The sequence below is a fragment of the Myxine glutinosa genome, chromosome 11 (assembly GCF_964187855.1).
Source record: "Myxine glutinosa chromosome 11, kmMyxGlut1.1, whole genome shotgun sequence".
Classification (NCBI taxonomy): domain Eukaryota; kingdom Metazoa; phylum Chordata; class Myxini; order Myxiniformes; family Myxinidae; genus Myxine; species Myxine glutinosa.
Window position 1 is genome coordinate 72,986,643 of NC_136271.1, and position 12,051 is coordinate 72,998,693.

Below are 12,051 nucleotides of genomic sequence, written 5' to 3' on the forward strand. Positions count from 1 at the left end.
GGATTTTAGAAAGTTGTGCAAATTTAATAAAAAGAAAAAACTGAAATATCACATTGACATAAGTATTCAGACCCTTTGCTCTGACAGTTGAAATTTAACTCAGGTGCCTCCCATTTCTCTGGATCATCTTTGAGATGTTTCTACACCTTGATTGGAGTCCACCTGTGGTAAATTCAATTTATTGGACATGATTTGGCAAGGCACACACCTGTCTATACAAGGTCTTACAGCTGCAATGCATATCAGAGCAAAAACCAAGGCATGAGGTCGAAGGAACTGCCTGCAGAGCTCAGAGACAGGATTGTGTCGAGGAACAGATTTGGGGAAGCCTACAAAAAAAATCTCTGCTCCATTGAAGGTTCCCAAGAGCACAGTGGCCTCCATAATTCTTAAATGGAAGAAGTTTGGAACAACCAGGACTCTTCCTAGAGCTGGCCGCCTGGCCAAACTGAGCAATCGGGCCCTGGTAAGAGAGGTGACCATGAACCCGATGGTCACTCTGGCTGAGCTCCAGATATCCTGTGTGGAGATGGGAGAAACTTCCAAAAGGACAACCATCACTGCAACACTCCACCGATCTGGGCTTTATGGCAGAGTGGCCAGACGGAAGCCTCTCCCCAGTGAAAGACACATGAAACCCGCTTGGAGTTTGCAAAAAAGCACCTAAAGGACTCTCAGACTGTGAGAAACAAGATTCTGTGGTCTGATGAAACCAAGATTGAACTGTTTGGCTTCCTTCTATATATGGATATAGGATAGGCCCTATCTTAAAAAGGGCCCACCAGAGACTATTCTTTCTGAGGCAACTGAGGAATTTCAGGGTGTCAAGGTAGGGCATTAAACGGGGCAAGGGGCTCCAGTTTTATCGCGCTGTCTTTGAATCCACACTTACCTTCTCAATAACTGTTTGGTTCAGCAGTATCACGGCCCAGGAAAAATAGAAGCAGGACAAAGTCATACGTACAGCCTCCAAAATCATTGGAACTGACCTGCCCTCTCTCTCCTTTATCCACGAGTTCCGAATGCAGAGGGTTGGCCTGAATATCCTTAAGGACGCTTCTCATCCAGCCAACCCTTTGTTCGAACTCCTCCCCTCAGAGATAAGACTCAGAGCCCTCAAGGTCAGAACCTCTAGGTTCAGGAACGGCACCTATGCTACTGCCATCCGCATTCTGAATGCACAGTACCACTCCAAAAACTATTAACTACTCATGAGCTTTTAATGCACTGGGCACTTTAGCTACAGGCCATTTTAAATGCTCTTATACGCACCTTATAATGTATACTATGACCACTGAATGTTTGGAGGTTTACAATGCCCCATTAATGTATGTTTTTTTTTGTCTTTAAGAGCACACTACCTCAAATTCCTAACAACTGTCAAGTTGATGTGGTAATATAGTATTGAATCTTGAATATGTATATATATGTTGTATGTATGTGTGTGTATATTGGTTGGTGTTCTGTGTGTATGTGTGTGTATGGGTGTGTATGTGTGTGTATGAATGATCTGGGGTGATTTGTTGGTGAGTGGTGAAGGGTATAAAGGTGGGTGTTTGAGTGTTCCACAATGTTTGTTTGGTGCTGCGGATTCTGGATGTGGAGGTGTTGTTGTTATTGTTGTTGTTGTTGTTCGCACTGGTTGGGGGTTGGGGGTATGTACACATCCAGGTGCAGTTGCTGCATGTGGATGTGTACGTGCCCCTGCTGGCCCACCTTAGCTGACCGTATCGAGGTTGAAGGGCCGAAACGGGATGATGCTGAGGACCTCGACTGAGGACCCGGTCAGTGCGGCACACTTGTGACCAGGTGTGTTTTGAACTTTTACATATATATATATATATATATATATAAATATATATATATATATATATATATATATATATATATATATATATATATATATATATTGTTGCGGATATGAGGACTGTATTTATTTTATTGTGTGCTTTATTATTACTAGGGCATGCCCGTACTATATATAAGCTAGGACGTGCCCGTACGTGGGTGCCCGTTCCTTGCCAAAAAAAATAAAAATAAATAAATTTGTGTAGGGGTGTGTGTGTGTAAACATCCTAGGGCGTGCCCGTACGTGGGTGCAAAAAAACATGCGTGCAAACAACAACAACAAAAAAAAACTTTGAAACCACGTGGCAGTAACGACCACAGAACCCCCCCCCCCCTCTATTTACATGAATGGTTTGGTCCATTCGCAACGACCACAGAACCCCCCCCCCTCTATTTACATGCAATGGTTTGGTCCATTCGCAACGCCAAAGCGAACGGCGAACGGCTAAATCGCCATAGCTCGGTAAGTACTTGTCCGATTAATTTCAAACCTTGAAAAGGCACATCCTCGGGTCCCCAGCAATATACCTGGCAAGTTTAAAGTATATCGGACCCGTGGTTGTCGAGAAACAGCGGTCACAGACAAACATACAAACACACATACACACATACACACATACACACATACACACATACACACATACACACAGAGATTAATGGAATTATAGATAGATTATTGTTATTATTATTCTGCGCCTCCTGCCTCCGGAGCTGTGTAAAGGTCAAAGGGCGTCCCATAATTAGTCCAAGAGCATGCACGTCAGCCCATCATAGAATACCCCTGTTCGATAGTGATATCTTATTATGTGTTTTAGGGTAAAGTTGTGTCTCCCATTAATTGAAATACTCCATTGCACCAGTGAAAGAGATAGATTTCCTTCATTCCCATTCCCAAAACTTTCATTTCCCCTTTCGTCATTGCCAGGCCTCGAGTGCCATTGCCAAGAACCTCCCCTCCAATTGCCGCCATTGACCACGAGGCAGGGTCGGAGAATAAAGGCGTGTCTCCACCTCGTCATAGAGGGGAGGAGTGAGCCAGCCCCACTCGACCAACCATGAGCCAGGGGTTTGGCTAGAGAGGGCGGAGGAAGAGCGATCGGGGAGGTTCGCAAAGGTTGAGGGGCGGGGCCTATATAACCCACGGCAGGGCGTTTCCCGAGGAGATGAGCTTTTACAGAGAGACGAGAGGGAGTCCAAGCAGTTGGGTCCAAGAGAGGCACTTTGAGTTGAGTCCGAGAGAAGTCCAGAGTTGAGCTGCAGCTCGAGCCACCGAAACTGCATTTACTGCAGCTGGAGCCACCGAAACTGCAGCCACAGCAGCGTGAGGCCTGGACGGCAGTTTGGAGCAGGGCGGCGAAGGAGCGGCGGCTGCCCAACGAGTTGATCGGCTGCAGGACCAGTTGGACCTCCCTATCCCGCCAGCCATCCATCTCCCGCCAGTCCTATCATCATTCCCCACGTGAGTCTGTCCTTGTTTGTTCTGTCCCAGGGTTAATTAAGACTGTAGGTAAGTTAGCGTTGCACTGTGTATCTAATATCTTCTGTAAATTATTTTCTTATCCTGCTTTCTTCCTGCTTATGTGTGTAAATAATAAATCCAATTACTCTGGTGTACGTCTTCTTCCTCTTTGCATTCGGTCGCTTTAGAGTTTTCCAGATTGAGCAGCTGCGGTGCGATACGGCCAACGTTTGGGTTGAATCGGGTTCTAGTCGGGGAATAACTGTTCGGTCGCGGTAATACCACCGCTCGGTAAAATAACATCTTTAACCGCGTCCATAACAATTGGTGTCGAGGAGTGGGATACAAGGCCCGAAACGCGCTTAACGCGCTCAAAATTACGAGCTGCTGAAAAATTTTGTTTTAAAGAAAAACCCGAATTTTGAAATCACGCCATGGCTGGTCAAGGCGATCGGATGCCGGTGGGTGAGCTAGAGGAGGGGTTAGGAGTAACCCAGGATCAGAGGGACGAAGTAGAGGAGAACATTGGCAATGTGGTTGAGGGAGTATCAGACGCACAAAATGGCGTCCTCGCGCACGTGGGTGTAGCGGCACCAAATTTTGCCGCGCCCGCGACCGTAGCAGCGCCACTGGTGGATTGGAATCTTTTTATGATCCAAATGAAGGCCTTTATGGACAAGAATAGTGAGCAATTGGAAGCCAAAATGGGGAACCGGATGGATGCTCAGAGTGAGCAAATGGGGAACCGGATGGATGCTCAGAGTGAGCAAATAAGGGCTCAGAGTGAGCAATTGGGGATAATGGGGGGCGAAATGGGGGGCAAAATGGGAGAAATGGGGGAACGGCTAGAAGCTAAATTTGAGGGGTTAGACAATGGGATAAAAGGGGTGAAACATGGGTTAACAGGGGTGGAAAATAGAATGGCTGCCCAGGAGAATCAGTTAGAGGGGGTGAAAAATGGGTTAATGGGGTTAGAAAATAGGATGGAAGACAAATTGCGGGAAATAGGGGAGCAATCCGCCCGGGAAATCGAACAGATGGGGAACCAGATAGAGGAGGTGAAAATCGGGTTAGAAAGTAAATTGGATGCTCAGAGGGATGAATTGGGACAGATGAGGGTAGCATCTACAAAAGAGAGGGAGGAGATGAAAGAGGAGATACGACGAGGTGTAAGTGAGGAGGTCTCGGGGGTACGCGAGGAGGTAAAGCGAGGTGAAAAGCGTATAGAGAAAGAGGTGAGGAATAATACGGCTAGGTTACAGGGGGGAATAGAGGGTCTGACGAAGGGAGTAGAACAGCTGACAGTGGGACAAAAGGAACTAGTGGACCAAGTGGAAAAGAACACGGCAATAATCGGGGGGTTGAAAGCGACACAAAAAGACATTAAGAACGAATTAATAGCGACACAGAAGCAATGTCAGATGGTACGTGAGGGACTGACAATGAGGTAGGACGAGGTGACGGAGGTAATGGAGACGAAGGACCGGCAGGTGAGGACGCAAATAGAAACGGTCAAGGTAGCCTTAGAGGACGAACTTGAGGAGACGCACTGGGAAATAAAAGAGGTGAAGCAAAAATTAGAGGAAGTGGAAGAAGAGGTGAGTGAAATTAAGAAGAGACGGACAGAAACTAAGAGAGAAATACAGGAGGAGGTAATGGAATTGGTACAAGGTCGGTGCTCAACTCATAATGTTATGCTCACTAACCAAATAAAGACTTTGCAGGTGGCAAAGGAGGTGCGGAGACGAGGTGCCAAGGGGAGTGGCGATATACGAGGAAATGTACATGATGTGAGGGGAGCTTCAGTCGGCTTGGGGATTGATGTGGACCCGGGTGTTCGTGAGAGGCCGTTGGTGAAGGGTGCGACAGGTCTGGTGTGCGAAAAAAGAGGTGTGCAAGAATGTCCGACCATGGGGTGTGTGAGGAAAAAGTGCGCGCCGAGGAGTGAGTGTGCTGTTGAGAGTGAGTCGGTCGTAGCGCGTGTGCGAGGGAGCACATGGAAGCGCGTAGTGAGAAGTGTTACAGAGGATGTAACGGAAGCATGCACGCCTGTGGTGAGTGTTACGGAGGAAGTAACGAAAGAGTGTGCGCAAGAGGATGCACGAGAAAGGTGTGTAACGGACAGGGGCATGAGGAAAGAGTGCGCTGTCAAGAGTGAGGGAGAATGCATGCCTGTGGTGAGTGTTACAGAGGGTGTAACGGGAGAGTGTGCGCAAGAGTGTGCGCGAGAAAGGTGTGTAACGGACAGGGGCATGAGGAAAGAGTGCGCCGTCGAGAGTAAGGGTGAGTGCACTGTCAAGGGTGGTGGTGAAAGTAGTGAGAGTGACACGGAGCGTGAGTTGGTTGTGACAGGTGAGCGAGGATGTACACCTGGAATGGAAGTATGCACACCTGGAATGGTAGAGCGTGTGTGGGAATGCACACTTGAGTTGGTCGTGAGGCACGTGGTTGGGTGTGCGAGTGAGAGCACACCTGTGATTGTCACAGAGGAGGTGACCGAGGAGGGGGCGCGAAGAGGTGTGTTGGTGAGGTGTGCGAGCGACGAGTGTGTGCAAAGGTGTTCGGTGGTCAGGTGTGTGACCAAGTCTGTGAGCGGAATGAGTGTACCTGGGTGTGAAAGAGATGGTGCAATGACGAGGAGCATGGGGATAGCTGGATGTATGAGCAAGAAAGGGGTAGCGTATGCGTGTAAGCATGCAGGTGAGGCATCGACGGTAACCGGGTTAGCGGTTAGAACGACATTTAGCCGAATCGGGCCCTCGGTGCGTGCCGGGCTTCGCGTGCCACGAGAACCAGCGGGGATCCGAAGCACGGCGGGTTCGAAAGGACCGCCGTACGTGATCCACGCTGGGCCGCGCTGGGAACGGCCGTGTCCGTGCTCCGCTAGGCGGAACGGGCAGCCCGATAGGAAGGGTCGTCATGGCGACCCCTTTTTGTTAAGGCATTCCGGCAGGTCGAGATCGGGCAATTGGATGGCTCCACGCCGAGGTGGTGCGTGGGATCTCGGCCCGGGTAAGCGTCCTTCCCTGCACCGAGTGCCGGACGCATCCAGCCGCCGGCGCCAAACAACCCGCATTCATTGCTCGGCTTTACGAAGCCGGGCTGTAGACGTGAATTGGCGCACCGAGAGGATCTAATAAGTAGACGGGTGATGAGGTTAGTGTTTTGGACCCAAAATTAGAAAAAAAAAGCAAAATTTGATGATGGTACAGTGATTGGCAGATGATTGGCAAATTTTTGATTTGTTGGATTTGGTGTGCAAAAATGGTAGTGGAACGTCCCCGATGTGGTGGGATGGCAACTCTGTCATCCCTCACAGTGGGGGGCAAAGGAGCACTAGGTTTATGGGGTTTATGGCAGTGAAAACTAGCCCGGGTGGGTTAGGACATTGTGTGTAGGGACCTAGAAGATGACATTAGGTAACGTTAAGGTTAGTTAGTGACAATGACACCTGTAGTGGGGACGCAGGTAGATTAGAGTGGATGATAATGACGAGGGAGCGCAATAGTTTAAAGGGGCGACTGGGAAGCGCAAGTTTCAGAGGGGAGCAGTTAGATGAGATGATGCCGTGTGAGTGTTGGAGGTGTATAGAAGTGTATTGTGAAAGGTGTGTGAAGAACAGGTGTGATTGCACAGATGTGCAACTGAACAGGTGTATGGAGCAGTGTTTGAGTGATGGTGATGGTGATGTGTATTGTGTTGACCAAATGGTCCAGGGAGAAGGAGGGTGCAGGTGGCACCAGGTGTGATTGCACAGGTGTGCAACAACAGGTGTATGGAGAATGGTTGTGTGAAATACATGGAGTGTGGAGTATATTGAGTATTGGAATGGATGGTCGTGGAGTGAGTAGGATGGAAACTGTGGAGTGGAGTGGATGGTGCAGAGGTGTGAATGGGGGAAGAGTGGACCCCCATCACGAATACCCGGGGCGGGTAGTGTAAGTGTTAGGTAGAGGGTATAGGTAAATTGTGGTTGGATATTGGCATCTGTGGTGCGGGTGAGTGAATGGTATTTGGATGGGTGCATTAGTGTTGTGGAAATGGCTGGGCGTGTAGCCTGTTAGTGTGTGTAGTTGGTTTGGGCACTCCACCACTGTGAGGATGTCGGCCAGGTGAGGCCGCAGGTGGGCTCCGGGAGCCGGTAGAGTTGTTGTGGATGGGGCCCGAGGATCCGGAGGACGGACCCGGGTAGCCCAGTGCCAGAGGGCACCAAGGGGTGACAGAGCCAGGAGGGGCCTTCCCCAGTTAGATAGGTTAGGGTGAGGAGCAGGTAAGCTCGGGAGGCAACTGCAGTGGTGGAGGTGTGCAGGTGGATAGACCTGCTAGGAGAGCTACACGTCACAGCCCAGAAATTGTGCAAGGGCACCGGGAGATGAATCGGGGGAGTGAGACCCCAAATTGAGAAGCACCACAGTTTGGTCAATGGGAATTGGTTTTTAGAACCCAGAGTGTAAGTTGGCCAATGGATTGGCAGGGAAAGACCCCGGGTAGTGTAAAGTGTGTTAAAGTCATTTAGAGGATAGTTAGGAAGAAGGATCTCCTCGCACCATCTGCATCCACTCACCTGAGGTGACAGGTACTCCGCACCATGCCATGTTTAATTATTTTTGATGCAAATGTTTTGGAATGTGAGACGCATCATGACGTGGGTGTGACATTGTGCTTTGTGTTCCATCTCTTCCTCCTTATGAGGATTGATGATGAATTGATGATGGCAAATTTTGGATAGTGGGATTGTGGTGACGAATTTGGTCTAAGGGAAATATGGGGAAGACGTGACAGTAGTGACGAATTTGTAATGTGTAGGTTTTGTAAATATGGGGTAAGGGCAAGGGTAGTGTAGGTGACAGGGGGGTGACGTACGGTAGGGACGAGCTTTCTCACTTCGCCCTCCGTACGCATTTCGCCTTGCATTGCCTTATTGATGTGTACCCTTGTGACCTTACCCCTCGCTCATTTGTCTCTTTTGTCTCCCACATGACCTGTGCGCCATTGGGCGCCGAGGGGAGTGTGCGTGAGTCCTCCATTGTGCGCCCGGAACTCTCAGAACCAGCTGTCTGCATCGATGCACCACATGATGGACCACAGGTCTGTGGCCGAGCACCACTTATGGACCCCATGGGTTGGGGCATGGCCCCTCTGCTTTAACCGGCCATGAGGGCCCGAAATCTTGCTGGCGGACCTTGGCCACAGGGCACCGATGCCCCACAGGTGAACCACACTAGTCGGCCCTGTGGGCCATAAATAAAATAAAATAAAAAGGACACATTGGGTGCATTTTTCAGTACAAATACGCCGCCAGTAAGAAAATGAAAGAAAGACAACAACTGGAAGAAATAGTAATAGCCAGCAGAGGGAGCCGAAGAGCAAGAGATCACCTGCAGGGTTAGGGGTTGTTTGGTTATTTTTTATTGTTGAACATTGATGAACAGTGATGACTGCACCGATTGGTGCTTGGGGGTATTGGTGCGTTTTTGGGTGCTTTCATGGTGCGTCGATGCAGAGCAGACTGTTTCCCCCCCCCCCCCCCCCCCAGAAAGAACAATTACAGGTCCTGGGTTAGTTTTGTAAATAAAAGCAGAGTCATTGTAAATAATGCTCCCCACCGTCAGTGTGTAGTTTGAAGACCATTCTGCAATTCGGTTAACTGTGGGCGTAAGTCTGTTAGGCAGGGTGCAAGGGAGCAGCGGGACACATTTATTTATGTTTTAAAACTGTCGCACTCAGGGTCAGGTTAAAAGTAGAGGGAACGACACCTACGTGTCACTAAAAAAAGGTTGTAGGCCCGGGCCGTGCCTAAGAGGAGGAGGGTGCAGTGTTGCGGATATGAGGACTGTATTTTTTTTATTGTGTGCTTTATTATTATTATTGTTATTATTATTCTGCGCCTCCTGCCTCCGGAGCTGTGTAAAGGTCAAAGGGCGTCCCATAATTAGTCCAAGAGCATGCACGTCAGCCCATCATAGAATACCCCTGTTCGATAGTTATATCTTATTATGTGTTTTAGGGTAAGGTTGTGTCTCCCATTAATTGAAATACTCCATTGCACCAGTGAAAGAGATAGATTCCCTTCATTCCCATTCCCAAAACTTTCATTTCCCCTTTCGTCATTGCCAGGCCTCGAGTGCCATTGCCAAGAACCTCCCCTCCAATTGCCGCCATTGACCACGAGGCAGGGTCGGAGAATAAAGGTGTGTCTCCACCTCGTCATAGAGGGGAGGAGTGAGCCAGCCCCACTCGACCAACCATGAGCCAGGGGTTTGGCTAGAGAGGGCGGAGGAAGAGCGATCGGGGAGGTTCGCAAAGGTTGAGGGGCGGGGCCTATATAACCCACGGCAGGGCGTTTCCCGAGGAGATGAGCTTTTACAGAGAGACGAGAGGGAGTCCAAGCAGTTGGGTCCAAGAGAGGCGCTTTGAGTTGAGTCCGAGAGAAGTCCAGAGTTGAGCTGCAGCTCGAGCCACCGAAACTGCATTTACTGCAGCTGGAGCCACCGAAACTGCAGCCACAGCAGCGTGAGGCCTGGACGGCAGTTTGGAGCAGGGCCGCGAAGGAGCGGTGGCTGCCCAATGAGTCGATCGGCTGCAGGACCAGTTGGACCTCCCTATCCCGCCAGCCATCCATCTCCCGCCAGTCCTATCATCATTCCCCACGTGAGTCTGTCCTTGTTTGTTCTGTCCCAGGGTTAATTAAGACTGTAGGTAAGCTAGCGTTGCACTGTGTATCTAATATCTTCTGTAAATTATTTTCTTATCCTGCTTTCTTCCTGCTTATGTGTGTAAATAATAAATCCAATTACTCTGCTGTACGTCTTCTTCCTCTTTGCATTCGGTCGCTTTAGAGTTTTCCAGATTGAGCAGCTGCGGTGCGATACGGCCAACGTTTGGGTTGAATCGGGTTCTAGTCGGGGAATAACTGTTCGGTCGTGGTAATACCACCGCTCGGTAAAATAACATCTTTAACCGCGTCCGTAACAATATATATATATATATATTGTTACGGAACCCAACGTCGGCCTCAGATCCCTTCTCGAGGGGGGATTAGTCCCCTCGTTTGTGACTGACCGACGTGGTCCCTGAAGCTGAACCGCGACCTCCGGAAAGGCCGGTGCACAGCCCCTTTCGCGACCGCGGATAAGATGTTAATTTGCCGAGCGGATGGCAGCCGCGGCACGAACTGTTAACAATGACTAGACCCGATTCTCAAACGTTGGCCAAATCGTGCCACAGGTATTCAATGGGGAAAAGACAAAGATGACGGATGTGAAGAAGAAGAAGACAAAAAGGGTTTGAAATACGACTATAATTTATTACTAATATTTACACAATTAAAAGAAACCAAGGAGGAGGAAGGATAATAAAATAATGCAGAAAGAGGGACGGACCAGAAGGACACAGTGAAACACTAGCTTAACTAAACAGGCTTAACTTATACCCCATGACAAGACAAAAGACAGACTACAAGCACACTTACACGGGGGATGATGACAGGAATGGCAGGAGGTGGATGGCTGGAGGGAGAGGACGGCACGGAGCTGGCTGGAGCTTGACCCCGCACGGGACATCGGGCTGGACCTCGACGGCCACCGATGCCACCGATCCTGGTTCCCGCGGGGTAACGGGTCGGAGCTGCCTGGTGGAGTCAAAGCTGCGTGGTACTGCTCCTGCTTGCTCTCAGGACTCTCTCTCAACTCTTGCTCTCAGGACTCTCTCTCAACTCTTGCTCTCAGGACTCTCTCTCAACTCTTGCTCTCAGGACTCTCTCTCAACTCTTGCTCTCAGGACTCTCTCTCAACTCTTGCTCTCAGGACTCTCTCCGTAGCTCATCTGGACTCATCTCAGGTGGTGGCGTCTCTCGCGGGTTATATAGGCCATGCCCTTCAACCTTCGCGAACCTACTCGACGGTTCTCCCCACGCCCTCTCAAAGCCAAACCCCTCGTTCTGGGTTGGTCAGCAAGGGCTGGCTCACTCCTCCCCTCTATGACGAGGTGGAGACACGCCTTTCTTCTCTGAGCCGACCGCGTGCTCAATGGAGGCAAATGCAGTTGGTAGTAAAGGCTTTAGGAATGGGAATTGAAAGGGGATCTACTCTATTTGAATTCGGTGCAATGGAGTATTAATTAAGGGAAGACAAAGCCTTAACCTAATACACAGAATATGGAAATAACTACCAACAAGGAGGAAATCTATGATTGGCTAACGTGATTGTATATGACCTAACTAAGGGACGCCCTTTGACCTTTATACACAACAACTGGAGGAAGGAGGGTGATATTTTTTACAACAATAAAAAAACACAATTCTCACATCCACAACACTGCACCCTCCTCCTCTTAGGCACGTCCCGGGCCAATTACTTTTACTTTTAGTGTGGCACGTAGGTGTAGTTCCCTCTACATTTAACCTGACCCTGAGTGTGACAGTTTTAAAACATAAATAAATATGTCCCGCTGCTTCATTGCACCCTACCTAACAGACTCACGCCCACAGCTAACCGAATTGCGGAATTGTTTTCAAACTAAACACTTACGGTGGGGGCGCATTATTTACAATTGACGCTATTTTATTTACAACACGCAACCCAGGACCTGCGATTGTTCTTTTGGGGGGGAGAGACAGTCTGCCCTGCATCGACGCACCAGAAAGCACCAAAAAGCACCCTTTGGTGCACAGTCATCACAGTTCATAATAAAAACCTTGATCTTTTCTACCCCCGCTAATTTCACCCCAATTCCACTTTTTTGAA